Source organism: Calypte anna, chromosome 19 (genome assembly GCF_003957555.1).
Source record: "Calypte anna isolate BGI_N300 chromosome 19, bCalAnn1_v1.p, whole genome shotgun sequence".
Lineage (NCBI taxonomy): Eukaryota > Metazoa > Chordata > Aves > Apodiformes > Trochilidae > Calypte > Calypte anna.
This window is the reverse complement of record NC_044264.1, coordinates 3,625,934-3,645,461: the sequence shown is the minus strand read 5'-3', so window position 1 is coordinate 3,645,461 and position 19,528 is coordinate 3,625,934. Positions and strand designations below refer to the sequence as shown.

Genomic DNA, 19,528 nt, shown 5'->3' with positions numbered 1-19,528 from the left:
CATCTTGCTGTCACTGCTGTGGCTAGGATGAAATATTTCTTCTCTACCTGGATTTTATTAGACAGGGGAGACGAGAAGACTCTGTCATAGCTGTCTGTAGCCCAGGCATCAAAATGGTTCCATTTTTCACTGATGGATTTGTTTTCAGTAAAAGGCAATGTGGATTCGTCAGAAAAAGTGCCCGAATTTTGCACGTGTATTGCTGCTCAGGTTTTATGAACAAGCCCCTCATGCATTAGACTAAGGACTAAAGGAAGAAAAGGCTCATCCTTCCTGCGCTGAGGATACCAGTGTTGGCAGGGATACCCTTCTTTATGCAAAGGGAAAGAGCAGCAGAGAGGCTGGGACCCTTCACCCCACAGGCAGCCAAGGAAAAGAGTTAATTTTCATTTGAAACAAAACAATTGCACTTCATCTTCCTGACTCTACAGCTGCTTCCAAAAGCCACAGAGGAGATTTAGCTAATGGAGATAATTTCAACAATCAGGTTATGATCAAATAGAATTTACATATCTATGTAACATAAGTCCATGACAACTCTGCCTTCTTCCATATTCAGTATTTTATTCCTCCCACCCCAACTCTCTCTCCGGAGAAGTTTGATGTTGTTGATTTTCCAAGGGGAAAGCTGAGAAGAGCTGCAGGGAAGAGAGATCAGCTGAAGCCTTTTCCCCTGGAGCTTTTGCCACAGAATCACCGAGCTCAGAGACAACCTGAGCCCAGCAGCAACTGCACGGCTATTGCTCTGTGTGCCTGGAGCTATATGTATATACATCTATATCATAACAGAATATAATTAAAAGGAAGGCACTGTAAAATACAATTTTTAGTAGTTTGCAGTGTTCATGCATAATTCTCAAATGATGTTGAAAAAGCCACTAGAGTTGACAAACCAACCCAATGTGCAGTCAGAAGGCATAAAGCCCCATTTCTCATTTATACACAATGTCAATTAATAAAGGAATGAGGATAAATGAGGTGCTCAGGATCTGAGAACATCTCTCCAAGCCTAGAAACAGCCAAAGTCCCCTGGGAAAGACAGGAAAGGGCATGTCAGGAATAGGTGTTCCTGTTAGCTGGTCCTTCTGAGTGCTAATGAAGACTTCTCAAAGTTAAGAGGGCATGGGGAGTCCTGAGGATTTTATGAAACTGATGCCTGTCAGGCTACGGAAATTTGACATGTCTCTGGCTGGGAAATGTTATCACCCCTTAGATCAGCCCTGCAAACAGTGTCAATACATTACCTCGAGTTAATTGCTTTTTAATAGTTTGTTGTGTGAGCACAAACTATTTATCAGTCAGAGGGCTTGGTGAGAATGCACCTGAAATAACCCTACAGGTGATAAATGGGGGTTAGGAATAATGGCATTTTTAGCAGAGTGTTGTTTTCTGACTCTTCTGGTGATCCAAAATCCCACTTCAGGCAGCACCACAGAGGCAGAATGTTCCATACCCATCAGACATGAAGAATTCATTCATCCACCCCTTCCCCTGGGAGACCATCCCAAGGTCTGACTGTCCTCATGGGGAGAACTTTTTGTCTTGTGTCCCATCAGAATCTCCCCAGGAGCACCTTGAGCCCATTACCCCTTGTCCCTGGGACTCTTGGTAAATCAGGAATCTCCATCTGCTCTGTAGCCCCCTTTAAGTACTGGAACATCATGAAAAGGTTTCCCCAAAGCCTTCTCTTCCCAAGGCTGGACTCAGTTTTGGCAGCCTCGAATTCAGTCTTGTTGAGTTTCATTAGAAGTAGTGCAAGGGGTTCCACCTGCAGCAATGAAACAGCCAACATTGAGGAAGCTTCTGCCAAGTTAGAGCTGGTGATCAATTTGTTGAGCAGAGCTGCATAATCTCTTAGGGACATGGATTAGTGATGGATGTGGCAGGCCTGGGTTAATGGTTAGACTTGATGATCTTAAAGGTATTTTCCGACCCAAATGATTCAATGATTTTATGATTCTCTGCACTGGGGAGCCAGCTCTAGAGTCAGTACTGTCACCTGAAACTTTCCAGCTCAAGGGTTCTCCCTGTGCCTGCTAAGCCCTGGCTCAGATCAATAAATAGGGAGAAGAATTGAAGAGCTTGCTGGGCTGGACTGGAGGATTTCTTACTTGGCAATGACAGAGCTTTGCAAGGAAGCCTGCACAGTCTCTTCATGTTCTGGGGACCCAGAAAAAAATGTGAGATGATTGTGGCCATCTCTAAATGGAGCTGGTACCTGTTTTCTCATGAGTCCTCCGACAGCATGGTAAGTTTAAGAAACAGTTTCCAGTGCAGACTTCTCTAGTGAAATGAGGCAACCAGGTGCCACTAATTGCCAGAGAGTGAGCACGAGCTTGTGCCAAGCCCACCTGTGCCTAATTAGGGTGGGCCCCCACTGCACATGAGCAGGACCAGGGAGCCAATAAAAGGTGAGTCCTGAAGCACCGGCTCAGCTCAGTCCTGAGCATGTCTGCAGAGAGGTCAGTAGCTCTTGCAGCTCTGTGTTACCTTCATTGCACCACTAGCGCTCATTACCCTCAGGGTGAGGATTGGGTGGTGCAGCCAGCTAAGACACGGTACTGCAATGCTGAGGCCCCGGGTTCGAGACTTCTCAGAGCCTCACCCTGAGGTCCTCCCTGGTCCTGCTCATGTGCAGTGGGGGCCCACCCTAATTAGGCACAGGTGGGCTTGGCACAAGCTCGTGCTCACTCTCTGGCAATTAGTGGCACCTGGTTGCCTCATTTCACTACAGACTTCAAAAAGTCTAGTGAGAGGTGTCCCTGCCTATGCAGGAGGGTTGGAACTGGATGAGCTTTAAGGTCCCTTCCAACTCAAACCATTATTCCATTATTCTATTCTAGAAAGAAAAAACCTCAGTTTTTGAGTATTTCAGAGTCACCTACAGACCCAGATATGGAACTGTAACCCTGCTTCTACAAACAACATCTCTGGGCACAAACTTTTGATTTCATTTTTACTGCCAGTAGTAGGAGCCATCACCAATCTGTTCAGCTGTAAGTAAACAGCTGTCAGCTGTGAAATGTGAGATCTGCAGATGAAATTCAGCTTTGCAGGGTTTTCTTCTACTTTCTGGGCAGAGCCACACATTGCTGTAGGGACCAGCACAGGAGGAATCAGGACAGAGCTTTTCTGGTGTTAGAGGTCTGAGATCCCACTGCTGGGCTCTGCTCCCAGATCACAGGTCATAGGACAAGAGGAACTTTTGACACAACTCAAGTTGTGCCAGGGGAGGTTGAGGTTGGAGCTGGGGAACAATTTCTCCCTAGAAAGGGTTGTCAGGGCCTGGCCCAGGCTGCCCAGGGCAGGGCTGGAGTCCCCATCATCCCTGGAGGGGTTTGAGAGCCCTGGAGATGTGGGGATGAGGGACATGGGGTGGGGGTGGCCTGGGCAGGGATGGGGGAAGGGTTGGACCTGATGAGCTGAAAGGGCTTTTCCAACCAAAATTATTCCATGATTCTACTGTGGTGATCCCAGTGGGAAACCAGTGTCTGGTTACCAAAGCATCCCAGGCTCCTGAGCACCATGGGCTGATGATCCTCTGAGAAATAACAGGAAGATGTGAGAGAGCACCCAAGAGGTTAATGCAGAGGGATGTCCAGAGGCAGCTGGGTGGCTCAGAGCATGGATGCTGACCCATGTGTAGCAGTTCTGGGACTGGTGCTGTGGTTCCTTAGGAGTCCCTCACCAGCAGCCCTCCCAGCAGCCACAGTGGGCAGTAAATCCTTCCCCCCCACCTCTAACCATGTCCCCCTTAATTATGCTTCAGCCTTGTCAGGGACTTGCTTCAGCCTGGCAGTCTGTGGCAATTAGCCAGGATGATGCAGACAGAATGAAAGGAAAGGCATAAGGAATCCCTGAACACCACTGGTCTCAGTTGTAATTTATGGAATAAAAATAAAAAGTGACTGCTTGAATTGGAGTTTTCTGTTGACTCTGGGAGGATGAAATAGGGAGTTTTTTTACCTTGTAATTAGATGCTAATGGTGCAATCCATCATTTGGGTGCCATCTCAGGTCAATGGGGGGGTTTAGAGGTCTACAAGAAGTGAATTCCTTGTGAAATACTGAATGCTGAAACAGGAAATACAAGAAGTAGGTGTACATGCCCACTTTCCCACTGGTGGGGGTAGGAACTATGGGGTGGGGATGGCTGAAGTTCAGATCAATGGGCTACCACTGCTACTTGCTTATCTCAGTACTTTGCAAAGAGGAGAAAGAGATATTGAAGGCTTTAGTTAAAGTAGAGTAGAAATGCCAGGCTGGGGTACAGACCCCAGATCTGCTTTTTGGTTTGTGGTTAAAAACTGCTCCCCAGCACTGTCCCCCAGCACCAGAGGTAAGGATGGCAATGCCCAAGGTTTTCACTGCTCCCTAACCTGCCATCTCTTGCTTTGGGGAGAAGCTCTGTGGATGTGATGATCTGTGGCTGGACATGTCTCTGTGTAGGGACAGAGGTCAAATACAGACATTAGGAGAAAATAATTATTGCTAGGTAGATGAAGAGAGACTTCAAAGGAAGAATTGCCCAGGTTAGTTTTGAAAGTCCTGTGAATTTCTAGGGCACAAAACTTCTGCTGTCAAGAAATGTCACACCTCATAGGAGAAATCCTCTCCTTTCTCTTGTTCTGAAACTGTCTCCTGTCATTTCATTGGTGCCCTTCTCAGACCCTGTTTCCCAGGCTTCTAACAGTTCCCTTCCCACTTATCCTTTTCCCTACATGAAGTTTCTCAATTGAAGAATCACCTCTTGGAATTTGTGACCTTTTCCTTGCTCTGTAACTTCTCCCAACCCACCACCTTCTTTCCAAGATTCAGTGGAGCAGAAACCAACAACATCCAAGACATGGACAGTGATTCACAGCACTCTAGCCATAAGCTCTGTTTCTTTCCCTCTTCCTTTCAGAAACTTTCCCAGCTTTCCACTTGCTGTTTTGACTGCTGCTGAGGGTCATGCTGACATCCTCATGCACCTATTAGTTATAAATAACTTGAAGATCTCATTTCTGAGCCTGTTCAGAGCTCTAAAGATGTCCAATATGGAAAACGTTAGTTGTCACTTCTAGCTTGTTTATTTTTATCATGGAAAAGTGGCTACAGGATGATGAGCAACAAGAACATCTTTCTTCTCCCATCCTTCTAGCATATGGTGGTGTTTTCCATACCCTGACCAGCTGGGATGGCCAATCACCTGCCAAAGTAGTGATCATTCACCTTAACATCATCCTCTGGGATCTGAGAAGACACTGAAGCCACCAGGACAGCAAACCCTGGAAATCAAAGCATCCCACATGAAATGGGAGTCCTGCCCTTTGGGCAGCTGCAGAAACACCTCCAGGGGAATGATCCAGGCCCAGCACTTGCTGTGGTGCTGCTGTTCTGCCCTGCTCAGAAAGCTCTTGGGTTTGTATCCAAGCAACATCACAACTGGCTCGATGATGATGATGCTGATGCTCTTCAAACTCTGCCAAAACAGAGGACTCATCACCTGCTGCCTCAAGTGGCCTCCAATGCCAAGAACTTGCCAAGAACTTTTAGCTGGCTTTACCAAGAAGAACCACTCAGCACACATCAGGAGAAAGCTTTGGGGCTGGGAACCATACTTGTCAAATTGCAGGTAAGTGCTGGAGGGTATGAAGTGTACTTGCTCCCTGTGTGGGGTTCAGAACAATTTCTAGTTTGACACAGGATGGCAGCAGCTGTGAAATACAGCAGAACCAATGCCCAAGAACTCCACACCTGCCAGACACCAGTGGGGGGAAACTGGTCTGTGTTGCCACCTTGGCTGATCTGCCAGCTGCATGGGAAGTAAAAAAGTGGTGGCTGGCTCCCAAAATCTCTCTAAGTTGACTGCAAGCTCCCAGCTGAGCCATTGCATCCAAAAGTTTGTGTTGGACTGGGGGTGTTAGGAGTGTCCAAGCAGCCCTGATGAAATCTCTGCCAAGACTTACTGCAGAACCAGGAGTAAATTGATAAATACCCAGATGCTCTCTCAGGAGTCTCATTGGTTCATTGCTGCTGCCTTCAGATGATGACAGAAAGGTCCCTGCAAACTACAGAAGAACAGAAACCCTTTCCACTGCTCTGCAGATTCTGGCCCAGCATTAGTCATGTTTCTAAACCAGACATGATTATGTAGGCATCAGCTTTGCTTGAGGTCTCACTTCTGAAGTAAACTCCTAAATTCTGGAAACCATTCTGGCCACCAGCAAGTATCCAGTGGCAGAGGAATCAGCAGGGGAAGACACCACCATTACCCTAGAGACAGCATCAACACTGGTTTGAAGCAAAGAAAACACTCTGAATTGGCATGGAAAGGAGCAGAATCCATCTGCCAGTCCAACCTATGCTCAGCAGCAGTGGAACAGCTTCTCCAAAATCCCCATGTAAAAATTTGTCCCTGCTGCTGTCTTGTATCCCTTCCACATTGCTTTGTCTAGACATCCAGGCAGCTCCCTTCCTCCAGCACTTGCTCTTACACCTGGAATTCTAATTCTTCAGGCTTTTTAAGTTATAAAAACATCGGTGTCCTCTACTCTCCCCTGCCTAACAGAGGGGAGTGTTTATTAATACTCAGCAGAGTGTGATTCACCCCTTAAGGAAAAGCTGAGGTACCAAATGTATCTCAAGAACCTGTACAGCAGCCAAATGGAAATAGGTAGAAGCAATTTTAATCATCACCTGACACAGGCAGTGAATTAGGAATCAGGATTCCCATTTTCTCTGGTGCATCAGTGCCAGGGGTGAGTCAGGATTGCTGCTGGGTTTGAGAGAACCAGGACTTGCTCAAACTTCAGCTTCTTGCAAGATGGACTGGTCTCTCAGTTTGCCTCTTTGTCCCAACCATTGTGTTTGGAGATCTCCTTGCTTGTTGGGACTTCAAGAAGCCTCAGAGAAGGTGAGCTCAGTCCTGGAAAAGCCTCTCCGTGATTCACACAGGGATGTGGCATCCTTGCTCCATCCAGCTGAGCATCTGCTGTGGGAGTGCTACAGAGTCACCAGTGTGCATGGAAGGATTTGGGATCAGAGAATCACAGATATGTTTGAGCTGCTGAAGAAAAAGCAACTGATGGGCCATCAGTCACACAAAGCCAAGCATCATTTTGGGCAGCAATGTTCACATGAAGAAGATTTTGATGCCAGTTGAGAGAAGCCTTTTGGGCAAATGTCCTATCTAAGAAACAGGCTGTTTTGATAGACCAAGAAGCCAAGACTTGACTTAGAAAGCACACATGGATTCCATCAAGATCAAAAGGTCTTTAAATTTGATTATGATCTTTAAGCAACATTTTAAATTTCACTTGTGTCCAGGAACTGCTGAGCCAACATTTTGGAGACCCCTTTTCCAGCTGAATGGTTGGTGGGAACTACTTATGGTGCTGACAGTAAAAAGGAAAACCTGACACCACCTGCTCCTTTTTGTCTAATTATCCATAGAAATTTGGATCATTTGCCCCCCATGGATGGGGGAATGGATAACACAGATCATTGCTGTGACCCCATCAGGTTGTCACATTGCATTATTTTGCATGAGAACCCAGCCTGAGCCATCACTTTGGTCAAAAAAGGTAAAACATTTCTGGGATTCCACAACAAATCCACTTGGAAAACACACTATTGAACACTTCTGACTAAAATTCCAGTTTTCCCACTGAAATGAAAGCAGGAAACCAGCTTGTTTATCAAAGTTTTGTTCTGACAGCATCTGTATTTGGTCAGCCAGGGGCTGCATCTTGACACAAGATTCAGTTACTGCCTCATTTTCAGCACAGTAGGTCCAGAATTCCCTAAATTTCCCACATCAGGCTGCAATCACACTTGCATCTGAAATGGCAGCTGTTTTCTTGCCAAGTTTGTCTGAACTGGCAATAGGCAAAACCAAAATAAAAGTGGATTGTAAAATGTTGGGTTTTTTTGTTGGGTGTTATGAAAGTGGAAAATGGATATTATAGATATAAAAGCCAAACATAAAATCATGAAATCAGGACTTAATGGTTAGCTAATAAGTTGATTTTGCATTTTCAGCATGGCTGCAAGAAAGTAATGGTCCTGGTTTGTGAGGGGGGGTGCTGGGTTTATGATTTTATTTTAATTTTTTTCTGAGACTGCTCCCCTGCTTGGCAGTCCTTCCAAGAGCTCCTTATTTCATATGGAACTCCACACACACATGAAAATAAATCAATGATAGAGGAAATCTCAGCCAAAGCAGTAGCAGAAAGCGCCCAAACAACAAAGCAAAGCAGCTAAATCCTTTTCAGTGCAGACTGGAGGAGGATGGAGGAGATCTCCCCATGAAAAAGGCTATGGCCAACACTGAGGTGGGCACTACAGGAGAAAGAAAGCCACATTCCTGCCTTGTGCTGTTTGTCTGAAACCATTTTACACACCTTACAGAAATGTATTGCACTCCACAGGCTTTAAGAAAAACCCAAGACACCGTGCTTGCCATCAAGAGCAAGACAAGAGGGGAGCAATTCAAAACTGCAGACATGAAACATTTATTTTTCCCTAGCAAGCAATGTTTCCCAGTAAAATGACAGACTGGGAGAGGAATAAATGCTCTCTGGGTGTTTTACTGAGAAGAAAGCAAAGTAGTAAATTCCTTCTCTGCCTCCTAGAAAACAGGAGAGTGGTGGCATTGAGCCTTCTGGTCACAGCAAAGGTTTGGCCCAGAAATTACCCAGAAATTGCTGGAGCAATTGGCAGTGGCAGTGGCAGAAGTGGCAGAAGCTGCTTGTTTTGGGGTGTGCAATGTCAGAGCTGTCTAACAATTCCTCCTTTTTATTGTTATCACTTCTGGTGACTTTAGAATGATGGGTCCTAACATCTGGGTGCTGTGGACAGGTGAGATGCACAGCCAAAGGGTTTAGACAGAGGACAAGTTACTTTTGAACAGGCAAGGCCACAGCATTTATTCACAGAGTGACACTCTGTAACACTGCTAGAAGAGGGTATTAATAAAATAAATATATCTACACACAGATACTTGCAGTAATTTCTAATTATCCACTCCATGGGCAGCTGGGAAGAGGACATGGGGAGCGAGTGCCCCATCCCTCTCTGTTCCTGGGGACTATGATCTCTATTTTTAATAGGATGACATTTTTGCTCTGAAGTATTTCAGATGCAATTAAAAAAACAGATGGGGAAGGAAGATACACATGGGCAGCATGAAAACCACTCTGCATGTGCCAAAAGCTCTTGAGGAAAACTGATAAGCATGAGAATATTTTGGGACATCAGAGCCTGGATGGGCAAGAATGCAGCTGAGTTAGCAAACGTGGGTAGGGATGGGGGGAAAAAACAGGGTTTCATTCAACACACTGGGCCAGAGCTTTGGGCAAACTTTCTCCAGCTCTGAGGAGAAGGACTTGGGGGTATTGGTTGATGAGAAGCTCAACACAAGCTGGCAATGTGTGCTGGAGGCCCAGAAATCCCCAGGAACCCCCCCTGTCCTGGGCTGCATCCCCAGCAGTGTCAGCAGCAGGGCAGGGAGGGGATTGTCCCCCTCTGCTCTGCTCTGCTCTGCTCTGGGGAGATCCCCCTGGGGTAAAGCTGGGTCCAGATCTGGGGTCCTCACCACGAGATGAATATGGAGCTGCTGGAGAGAGTCCAGAGGAGGCCCCAGATGATGGGAGGGCTGGAACAGCTCTGTTCTGGAACCAGGCTGAGAGAGGAGAGGAGAGGAGAGGAGAGGAGAGGAGGAGGAGAGGAGAGGAGAGGAGAGGAGAGGAGAGGAGAGGAGGAGGGGAGAGGAGAGGAGAGGAGAGGAGAGGAGAGGAGGAGAGGAGAGGAGAGGAGAGGAGAGGAGAGGAGAGGAGAGGAGAGGAGAGGAGAGGAGAGGAGAGGAGAGGAGAGGAGAGGAGAGGAGGGAGAGGAGAGGAGAGGAGAGGAGAGGAGAGGAGAGGAGAGGAGAGGAGAGGAGAGGAGAGGAGAGGAGAGGAGAGAGGGAGAAAGAAAAAAGAGAAGGAGAAAGAAAGAAAGAAAGAGAAAGAAAGAAAAGAAAGAAAGAAAGAAAGAAAGAAAGAAAGAAAGAAAGAAAGAAAGAAGAAAGAAAGAAAGAAAGAAAGAAAGAAAGAAAGAAAGAAAAGAAAGAAAGAAAGAAAGAAAGAAAGAAAGAAAGAAAGAAAGAAAGAAAGAAAGAAAGAAAGAAAGAAAGAAAGAAAGAAAGAAAGAAAGAAAGAAAGAAAGAAAGAAGAAAGAAAGAAAGAAAGAAAAGAAAGAAGAAAAGAAAGAAAGAAAGAAGAGAAAGAGGTGGAGGAGGAGAAGGAGAAGGAGAAAGAAGGAGAAGGAGGACAGAGGAGAGAAGGCTGTACCTTAGAGCACCTTCCAGTGGCTTCCATATGGTTTTAAGGTCCCTTCCAATCCAAACCAGTCTGTGAGTCTATAAAATGTCCCTCTCTGCAGGGAGGAGTTTGTTTGCAATGCTGCCAAAGCAGTGACAGCCTGGGGGATGTGCCAGAGACACATCAGCTCCACAGCTGAGCTTTTCCTCAGGGCTAAACCTGCCCAATCTCCACAAACTGGAGAGCTGATAAACTAATGTAAGGAGTCACCTGTGTGAATCTTCCCCCAGATGCTCCCCAAAGCTCTCAGTTGCTTTGTGCTACTGAGGCTGGTGACCAAGGGCTTCCTGGGCCTTTAGTAGGTGGCACTTCAGTGAGGTGACAACAGAATTTTTGAGTGATCCCCAGATGACCTCATTCAATTGCCAGTTCCATCTTTCTCACATTTCCACCACCTGCAGCCTTCCCTGCCTCCTCTGCAACCCCAGCTGCCCCAGGAGGATGGGGACAATGAACCCCATATCCCTCAGCATCTCAAATCTGCTCAGATCTTATGTCATTCAGGAACTGTGAAAACTGTGACTATCAAACCTAGGAATCATACTCATTTAATTAAAAATTTATCTCACCGATCTGATCATATCCTAAAAACAACCAAAAGTTCTGCCTGTGTGATAGGATCAGTTACTGGGATTTCAGAAGTCGTGGTCCCCTGATACCTCATTACACACTGAGACAGTGCTCCAGGAGATGTTAAGTTGATGCTGCTTACACTTACAGAAATAAAATGTGCAGCACTTGAACTTATTCCCCAAGTAGCCAGAGGAGGAATGGAATGAGGGAGACCAGAGAAACTACTGCAGCTACAAAAAATGTGTCCAGGTCCAGGCTGGACCTCCACAGAGGTTCTATGGACTGGAGAGGAGGTGATACCTAAAATGGATCCCCAAGTCCATTTTAAGCAGAAAAAAAGGGGTGTTTCTGTCCACCATACAGTGCATCAAAGTGAGAAAGAGGAGGTTTGAGTCCTGCTGCCATGGCCATTTGCAAATCCCAGGACAGTCGAGTGCCACTTTTGCAACCTGCATAGAGGAAAGAGCCCCATCCACAGAGCTCCTGGTGGACCACATGAAAGGATTGCTAATTAAAACCATTAACTGATTTGCTTTTCCCCTGAGCTCTGTGAAAATAACTTTCCAAAGCACCAGCCCCAGCTTCTGCTTTTGCACTGCTCAATTTTAGCAAGGAGAGGGAAGAAGCATCTTAGCACAGCTCCCATCTCCCAGCACAGATAATCCCACAGCATCTGCTCATGGGATTCTGTTCCCTGATGGGTGATTGATGGCTGACAGGGGGTGTTCACCCTGCTGTAGCCTTCTTCAGCTTCCAGGTGCCCTCCAGGGTTCTCCAGCTTTCCAACTGTGGCCCCAAGACCTCTTAAACCTGTGCTTCCCCTTAAGCAAGGGTCCTTCCCATTGCTACACACTGACCACCAGGTTTTCCAGGTCAGAACACAGGGTGTACTTCCAGCTTAGGTACCTGACCCCCTTCCAAAGAGAAGTGAGATTTATGAATCATGGGGTTCCTCATATTGAAAGAATGTGACCTTTTTACTGTCAATGTTATTTTAAGTCAGATCTGAAAGTCTGGGAATGTCTTGTTCATACTAAAAGGGAATGAGACTTCATCATCCAGCCACCCACAATGACCTGCAGGTTGAGATACGATGTTACTGCCTCTTCTGCTTCAATTCCATTGTCATTAAGCCCCAAAGAGCCTCCAATTTAGTAAATATAGTGCAATTGGCTTAAAATAACTTGACAGAAAATGCCCTTGTTCTTCACACTTGTGGAGTGTTTCCAATCAACATCTGAATTAATGTCTCTCTTATCGTGACAATCCAGCAATTCAAAAGATCCTGAAACCTGATTCCAGAAATTAAGACATGAGCCCATCTCCGATATTAGGCCTTACCACTTCTAACTTCAGTTTTAGCAATAGTCTGCACCAAATTTATGGATCTATTTGCGTTTGGCCCTGCTTCCTATCAGCTGTATCTTCTCTCTCTGCTCTTTGCTTCAGCCTTATTGGCAGTGACCTCAGGGGACATGAGGACATCCCTGAAGCAAGAAGAGGCTTTGACCTCTAGCTGCAGGTTTTCAATCCCAATTCCAATGCCATCAGAAGTCTCTGTGCCCAGGATTTAATTTTGCAGGTGTTAAATTAACTGGATGGAGATTTCATTCTAGGAGCAATTTAGATGTCTATCAAATGGCACATGCAAGCCAGGCCTGGAGCTTTGGAAAGAGCCAGAGCCAAGCACTAATAATGCAGACAACACTACAGAGGTTTAGTTGTGGGGACTGCCTTGTAATAAGATCCAAAATGACCTTGTATGAATGACAACTGGGATGTTTCTGCCTATTGTAGAAGAGACACATCCAGAGAAGGGAAGTTAGAAGTGATTTCCTCAGTGCAGACCATATTGGCTTCATATTCAGAAATGGAACAAACTTAGAAGGGAGATCCCATATAAAACAGGAATTTCTGAGGCTCAACAAACCACAGGATTTCCAAAATCAGCAATTTCCCCTGCAATTAAAAATTTTAACATCATCTGTAGGTCTTCCACATCCCTGGATGCACAGTGACAGACCACATCCAGCAGGTTTCTTCCTGCTGAGGTTTTGTCTGCTATGAATCACAGTATTCCTACCTTGGCTCCCCATCTGCTTCCACACACAGGTACAGCAGGTACTGGGCTGGGATGATGCCACCAGTAACATGTCCCATCCCAGAGCACCTTGTCAGGGGTGATAAGTGAAGCCAGAGGTGATTATCAAACATGGAAAAGAACATGAGGGGGGCAGGAGGAGAAGTGGAGAGAGAGGATTACATTTTTTTCCTAGTGAATTTTAATGGACTTTAATCAGCCACTCCATGTTGATTACCATGAACCTTCTGAGTCCCCGTTTCACATGCAAGTGTGCATGGTGGTGATTGATCTGGGGTTTTACCTCACCTCATTTAATTCCTGCACAGCAATCACAAGGCAGCTATCTCCAAAGCAATCAAACCATCCCTTCTGAGGAGAAGAGCTGGACAGGGCTTGAGGCTCTCCCAAATCTTGCCCTGCCCTTGCTCCCTCCCTGTCCTTGGCTTGGATCAGGGACAAGTGTCAGAGGGAGAAGGGCTTTCAGAAAACCAAGATGCTGGCTGCCAGAAGAGTGATGCCTCTTCAATATCTGGATCATCATCATTTTCATCCCATGGGAACCCAGAGAAGTTTGTAGGAAGTTTTGCACCACTACAACAGAGAAAAATGCGCTCCAAAAAATAATAAAAATAGTAGTGGAGCAAGATTCCCAGATACCTGCCCCCTGTTGTAGAGATAAACACCCTAATCAGGTGTTAATTACCCAAATCAGGTGCTTTTCTACTGGCTTGCTGGCCAGCAAGGCCATGGATAGCAAGCCAAAAGCTATGCTGAGAGTTATACCTGGGAAATTCCCACAGCTTTAAAAAAAATGGAAAAAACACCCATCAGCTGTGTTTAGGTCATTTGCATTTTGCCAGGTCCTAAATGGATTCATTTTCTTTTAAAAACAATAGAATAGAAAAGCCATTTGATTTCTGGTCTGAAAAACAAGTTGCAGATAAATAAGAATGTGAGTAAAAAAGCATCTGCCCATGGCAGGGAGGTTGGAACCAGATGATCTGAAAGGTCCTTCCCATACCTGAAAATTTTAGGATTCTATGATCTAAAAACATATTGATAAAAGCCAGGCACACAGTCAGTAAAACCAAGTCTGGGAATAATGGCAATATCCAAGAGTCTTTGAAGCAAGTTTCACTTGGGAAAAAACAAAGGGTGATTTTTCAACAAAATTGGGCTAACAGAAGCATTCTAATTATCTCTAATCACCATTCTCATGGTATTACTGAGCCAACCTAAATACAAACACCCTCTCAAAAGGGGAGGAAGGAGCACAGCACTAACAGGAAAAGGCTCAGCTCTTCCCTCAGCTCCCAGGATCTCAGCCTTAACAAATCTATGTCAGAATTCCTCTGCCAGTGCTGTGATTCCCAGCAGGAATCAAGAAGATGCAAAGCTAAGCACAGATTTCAGTCCTGGCAGCAAACCCCAAAAGCCTGACCCAGGGTCACCAGTGCACATCCCCCTTCCAGCCCAGGAGATCCCTTTGGGATGAGGTTCTGGTCTGATCCATTCTCCAGCCCTACCCCACCCCAGTTTGCTGGTTCCTGGGTCCCTGATGTTGAACTCACAGCTCTGAGGCACATGCAGCACTAAACTGGTTGTGGGGTTTTATCCTAAATCGAGGGCTTATGTGAGATTGAAGCGACTCATGGTCCATGTAGGAAGAATCATGAATCCAAGAAAATATAGAGACAGGGAAGAAGAAGACAAAGCCTCAGATGGATCCAGGAACAACAGGATGGGGGTTGAGGTCCCTCTTCACCTGCCTGGGCATTTCAAAGCATTTCTGAGCATGGAGTTCCACAGACTTTTCATGCCAGTGTACAATAATGATGTGGAATTAGAAAAATGCAAAAATGGGACTAACACCAATAACTGAAGATGATCCAAGGGCTGGAGCAGCTCTGGAGACAGGAGGAGAGAGTTGGGGGTGTTCAGCCTGGAGAAGAGAAGGCTGCAACGGGGAGACCTTAGAGCACCTTCCAGTCAGTGCCTGAAGGGGCTCCAGGAAAGCTGGGGAGGGACTTAGGACAAGGGCCTGAAGGGATGGGATGAGAGGGAATGGCTTTAAATTGGAAAACAGGAGACTGAGATGAGAGATTAGGAAGAAATTGTTTGGTGTGAGGGTGCTGAGCCTCTGTCCCAGGTTTCCCAGAGAAGCTGTGGCTGCCCCATCCCTGGCTGTGTTGAAGGTTGGATAGGGCTTGGAGCACCCATGGCAGGGGGTTGGGGTTAGATAATGCTTAAGGTCTCTTCCAACCCAAACCAGTCTGGAATTCTAAGATTCTAAATGTAGTAAGAAGCAGATTGGACTAAAAGATCACCCAGATCTTTTCCAATCTGAACAATTCTGTGATTTTTTTCTAAGCAGTTTGTATTGGGGAAAGTACAGATTTTAGCTTAACATACTGGGCAATTTTGTGCAAACATGTGTTCACCTGATAGCGATAAAATAAATACTGTTGTAAACTCAGTTGTCTCTCAATACAAAGGGCTGGAGGCTAAGGTTCCTGGGTTCATCTTCACAGGGGATGGCAGTGCCTGAGAGCCCTGAATGTGGCACCTGCATACAGGCTGCTTTGTGACAGCTCTTTTTAGATTCAGCTCCCCTCTAAAGCATCAATTCATTTGTCTTCTCCTTGCTCTGACACTCCCAAATGTTTGAAGGAATTGGAGCTTCATGTGCAGGGGAGGGAGGTGATGGATTGACAACACCATCTTGTACCAATAATAATCCCCTGAGCAAGAGAGCTTCCAGGGGAAAGACATTGAAACACCCAGCAAGATTAGAAAGAGATTAAAAGCATGCAAATTATTTTTATATGATTGTTTTTCTTCCTCCCACCCCCATCTCTCCTCCAGGGTAAGGCAAATGTCTCCCACACTGTGCTCCAAAGATGGGGCCACGTCCATGTCCATGCACCCCACTGGGTCATCTCCTGAGCTTTGTGTCTCTGCTCAGCACAGGAAAGTTCAGCATTAGAATGCAGCTCAGGAGAGAATTCCATCATCATCCTGGCTCCTCCCAAACATAGATCTTTTCCTTACATGCTACCACTACTCATTTCCATGAAAAAAGAGATAAAAATCAGTTCTGAATGCTTCCCACCAAGCTCACATTGATACTGAATACTTCCCCTGCCTTTCACACATTTCCTTGGACTCCTGCCATAAGCTTGTGCACCCTGATAGATTTTCTTAGCTGTGAATAAAAGCATTGGTTTACATAATTATTTGTTTTAATTACCACTTTATAGTGTTATGCATCACACAGTAGTAACAGTAAAATATTTTTCTCTGTGGCACTTCAGAACATGTCAAGACTATGGGCTCTGGAGACTGCCTGCATCTCAGAGCCTAAGATTTCTAACTTTGCCTGCACAGAAATGTATCCAAATACATCCAATACATCCAAACCTCCCCAGACAGCCAAACAACAGCACGGAAAACACACAGGGAATGGACAGTTTCTCATTGGAATGACCAATTTGAAAAACAACCTGAAGGAATTTCTCCTGAAGATCAGCACCTTCCCACCCACTGAATAAAACCCTGTTTGCTTCTCATGGGAAATTGTATTAAGTGAAGTCAGACCTTGGCCAAGGGGCTCCCAGAACCTGTTTGGCTCAGGTGCTGTGGTGGCACTGAGTTTGCTGGGAGAGGTGATGTTCCCCAGGAACACACTCTAAGTGCCTGCACATCACCCATCTGACCATGAAATTCTGTCCAAACAGTAAATAATAAAAAAAAAAACCCAAACTGAAGTGCAGCAGGTCTGTGTGCAGCACTCATCACATGAGTTCTTGGAGAAACCAAGACAGGAGGTGGTGCAGACCTTGGGAGGGAGGTGTTCAGCCCAGGCACTGTCCCATCTCCTGGCATGGGCAAAGCAGCACAGACGGCAATGGTCTGAGGGCCACCAGGAGCCATGTCAGCTGTGTCACCATCTTCTCCTGTCCTCAGGGCTGGTGGAGAGCAGGAGGCAGGGCAGGATGGAGCTGGCTGTGTCTGCAGCATGGCCAAGGCAACCCCATGCTGGTGGGCAGGGAAATACCTGCACCCTTATGGCCAAGGAAAATCCTCCATGTGGAGGACCAGGGAAACATCTCCCTCCTGCTGGCCAAGGAAATGTCTCCATCCTGATGGTCAAGGAAACATCTCCCTCCTGCTGGCCAAAGAAATGTCTCAATCCTGATGGCAGCCCAAGGTGTCTGTTGACTGGGGAGCTCTCTGCTAGGGCCACCAAAATTTCCAACCCCCTTTGCTTCTCAGGAACACCACCCTGGGACAGCAAGGTGTGCCCTGTGCCAGGGTGAGGAACACCAAGAGAGGTGAAGGTTGGGTGGGCACGGCAGGGAGAGGCAGAGCTGCAGGACACAAGGAAATGTCCCTCTCTTCCACAGGCAATTCCCAGCACCAGCTGCTCCTCCTGCAACCTGAAACCTGACAGCTCCTGCCACCTTCTTGCTGCAGCTTAAAAGGCACCAAGATGCTCCAGCAGCTACTGCTGGCAGCAGCCATCACCCGTCTCAGGGCTGGGACACCAGGTATTTTGCTGATACAACTGAGAAGCATAAAACCTAACCTGGTCGTGATGGTACCAGGCAGCTTTCCTTTGGCTTTAGATGTAAGGCTGCAACAAACTGCACTGAAAAACTTGGATACACACTGGGAAAATGTGAGTTATAGGCTGTGCTGGAGAAATTGCCTGGCAGCCAGGACCTGGAGGTCCCACCTTGATGCCACAGCACCCAGGGCTCATCTGGCTCACAGGACCAAACCACAGGATCATTGTCCAAGGGATCCACTGCCCCCTCCCACTGCTCCCTTGCAGCTTCCATTTGCACTTTTTGTAGAGCTCTGTCTCTTTCTTTTTTTTTTTTTCCCTTTTTTTCCAGACAATAGTTTCTTTCACTAGCTTTTCTCTCATATAAAAGGTCTTTTTTTTTTTTCTTTCTCAACACATTAGTTTGTGCAAACAGTTGCCAACACCTTTGGGTTTTTTTTGTTTATGAGACAGAGTTTGTTTCTCTTTTTTCTGTTTTTCCCTTTTATTCTCCTCTTTAAAACCTTAATGACATTGTCACAATATTTTTACTCTACTGAAACCCAGGGCTTGGAAGCAGGGCACTATATAGATTTCTATCTCAAAGGGGAAATTCTTTAGAAAAAAAGAAATAGAAAAAGGCCAAGTCTCTTTTAAACAAACACTGTTTTCCATGAAAACCAGATTTCCTTATGGTCAGTTAAGGTTTCCCACAAGAACCTGACAGCAGTGGAAGAGATGGTTTTGTGACAAGAACACAAAGCACTCAGGAAGCCAAAGCCCCTGGTGAGCACCTGAACTGAGGCTCCTGTGCTCTGAGCAGAGGCAGGATGGATCCTGAGCTCTGGTGCTGGGTGGATTTGAGGTCTGGTGAAGCCTTTGCTCTGAAAGAAAATCCTTCATGGCATGGGAAGAGCAAGGGATAAGGGATGTGAAGCCAGAGCTGTTGCCCCTGGAAGTCCCTGCATGCAACATGCAGCCACCGCTCCATCCCTCAGTGGGACCTTCCAAATGCATCAAAGTGCATTCCAAGGAAAAGGACCCCTCCTCCCCCAACAAACCAGCACCTGAGATGGACTCTGCCACTCAGAAATGTTGGGAAGTCCACAGCCAGCAAGAAACTCCCTCTCCAGCCCAAGTCCCAGATACCCACATCCACATCAGACACTGATTCCACAGGGTTACCTCTCCTGGACATTGCTCCCTACATTTCTAAGCAAATAATTGAGACCACCACAGCACAGTTCCTACCACAGCCACCAGGCAGAGGCAGAAAAATGAGACACAGAGACATGGACTGAGTTTATATTTAAGCTGGGGCAGAAAAAAAAAAAATCACTTCCATACCATAAGAGCTGGATGGAGCTCATCTATGTGAGCATTCCAGAATTTCCCCAAAGCCAAATGAGCACCTGCCAGGGCAGGCAAGCATTGCCACCCAGCAGGCAGGATGCTTCTGGTTACAACTTGCTCTAAATAGACTTTGAACCAAAGCTGTAGTGTGTTGCTGAAGGCTAAATGTACAGCTAAGCTTGTACAAATAAGTTGATGCTACAAACCACAGTTGGACAATGAAATCTTGCTTTTCTCCTGCTTTTGATGACAGTTCTCCTCTGGTTCTCAAGGACTTTCAAAACTTTATCATCTCCAATTTAAGGTCTAACTTTGGTTCTGATGACTTTGAAGAAATGAGTTAATTACAGGGAAAGGTGAGTACTGATGAGCATGAGGTCCCCTCACACAAACAGATCAAATGAGACCAGTCAGATATTATTGCTCACTCCTGCCCACTGGCTCCTTGTTCCCATGGCAAAGGGGTGAGAGGGATGTGGCTATAGTGAAATGAGGCAACCAGGTGCCACTAATTGCCAGGTAGTGGGTGTGAGCTTGTGTCAAGCCCACCTGTGCCTGATTAGGGTGAGCCCCCACTGCACATGAGCAGGACCAGGGGGCCAATAAAAGGGCCTTTTAAATAATA

General features: G+C 46.2%; 1 protein-coding gene across 1 annotated transcript in view; it reads right to left on the bottom strand.

Annotated features, from left to right (window-relative positions):
* Positions 1–19,528, bottom strand: part of CALN1 (calneuron 1) — a 104,636-nt gene that overhangs the window by 25,085 nt on the left and 60,023 nt on the right. The gene's annotated exons all lie outside the window — the stretch shown is intronic.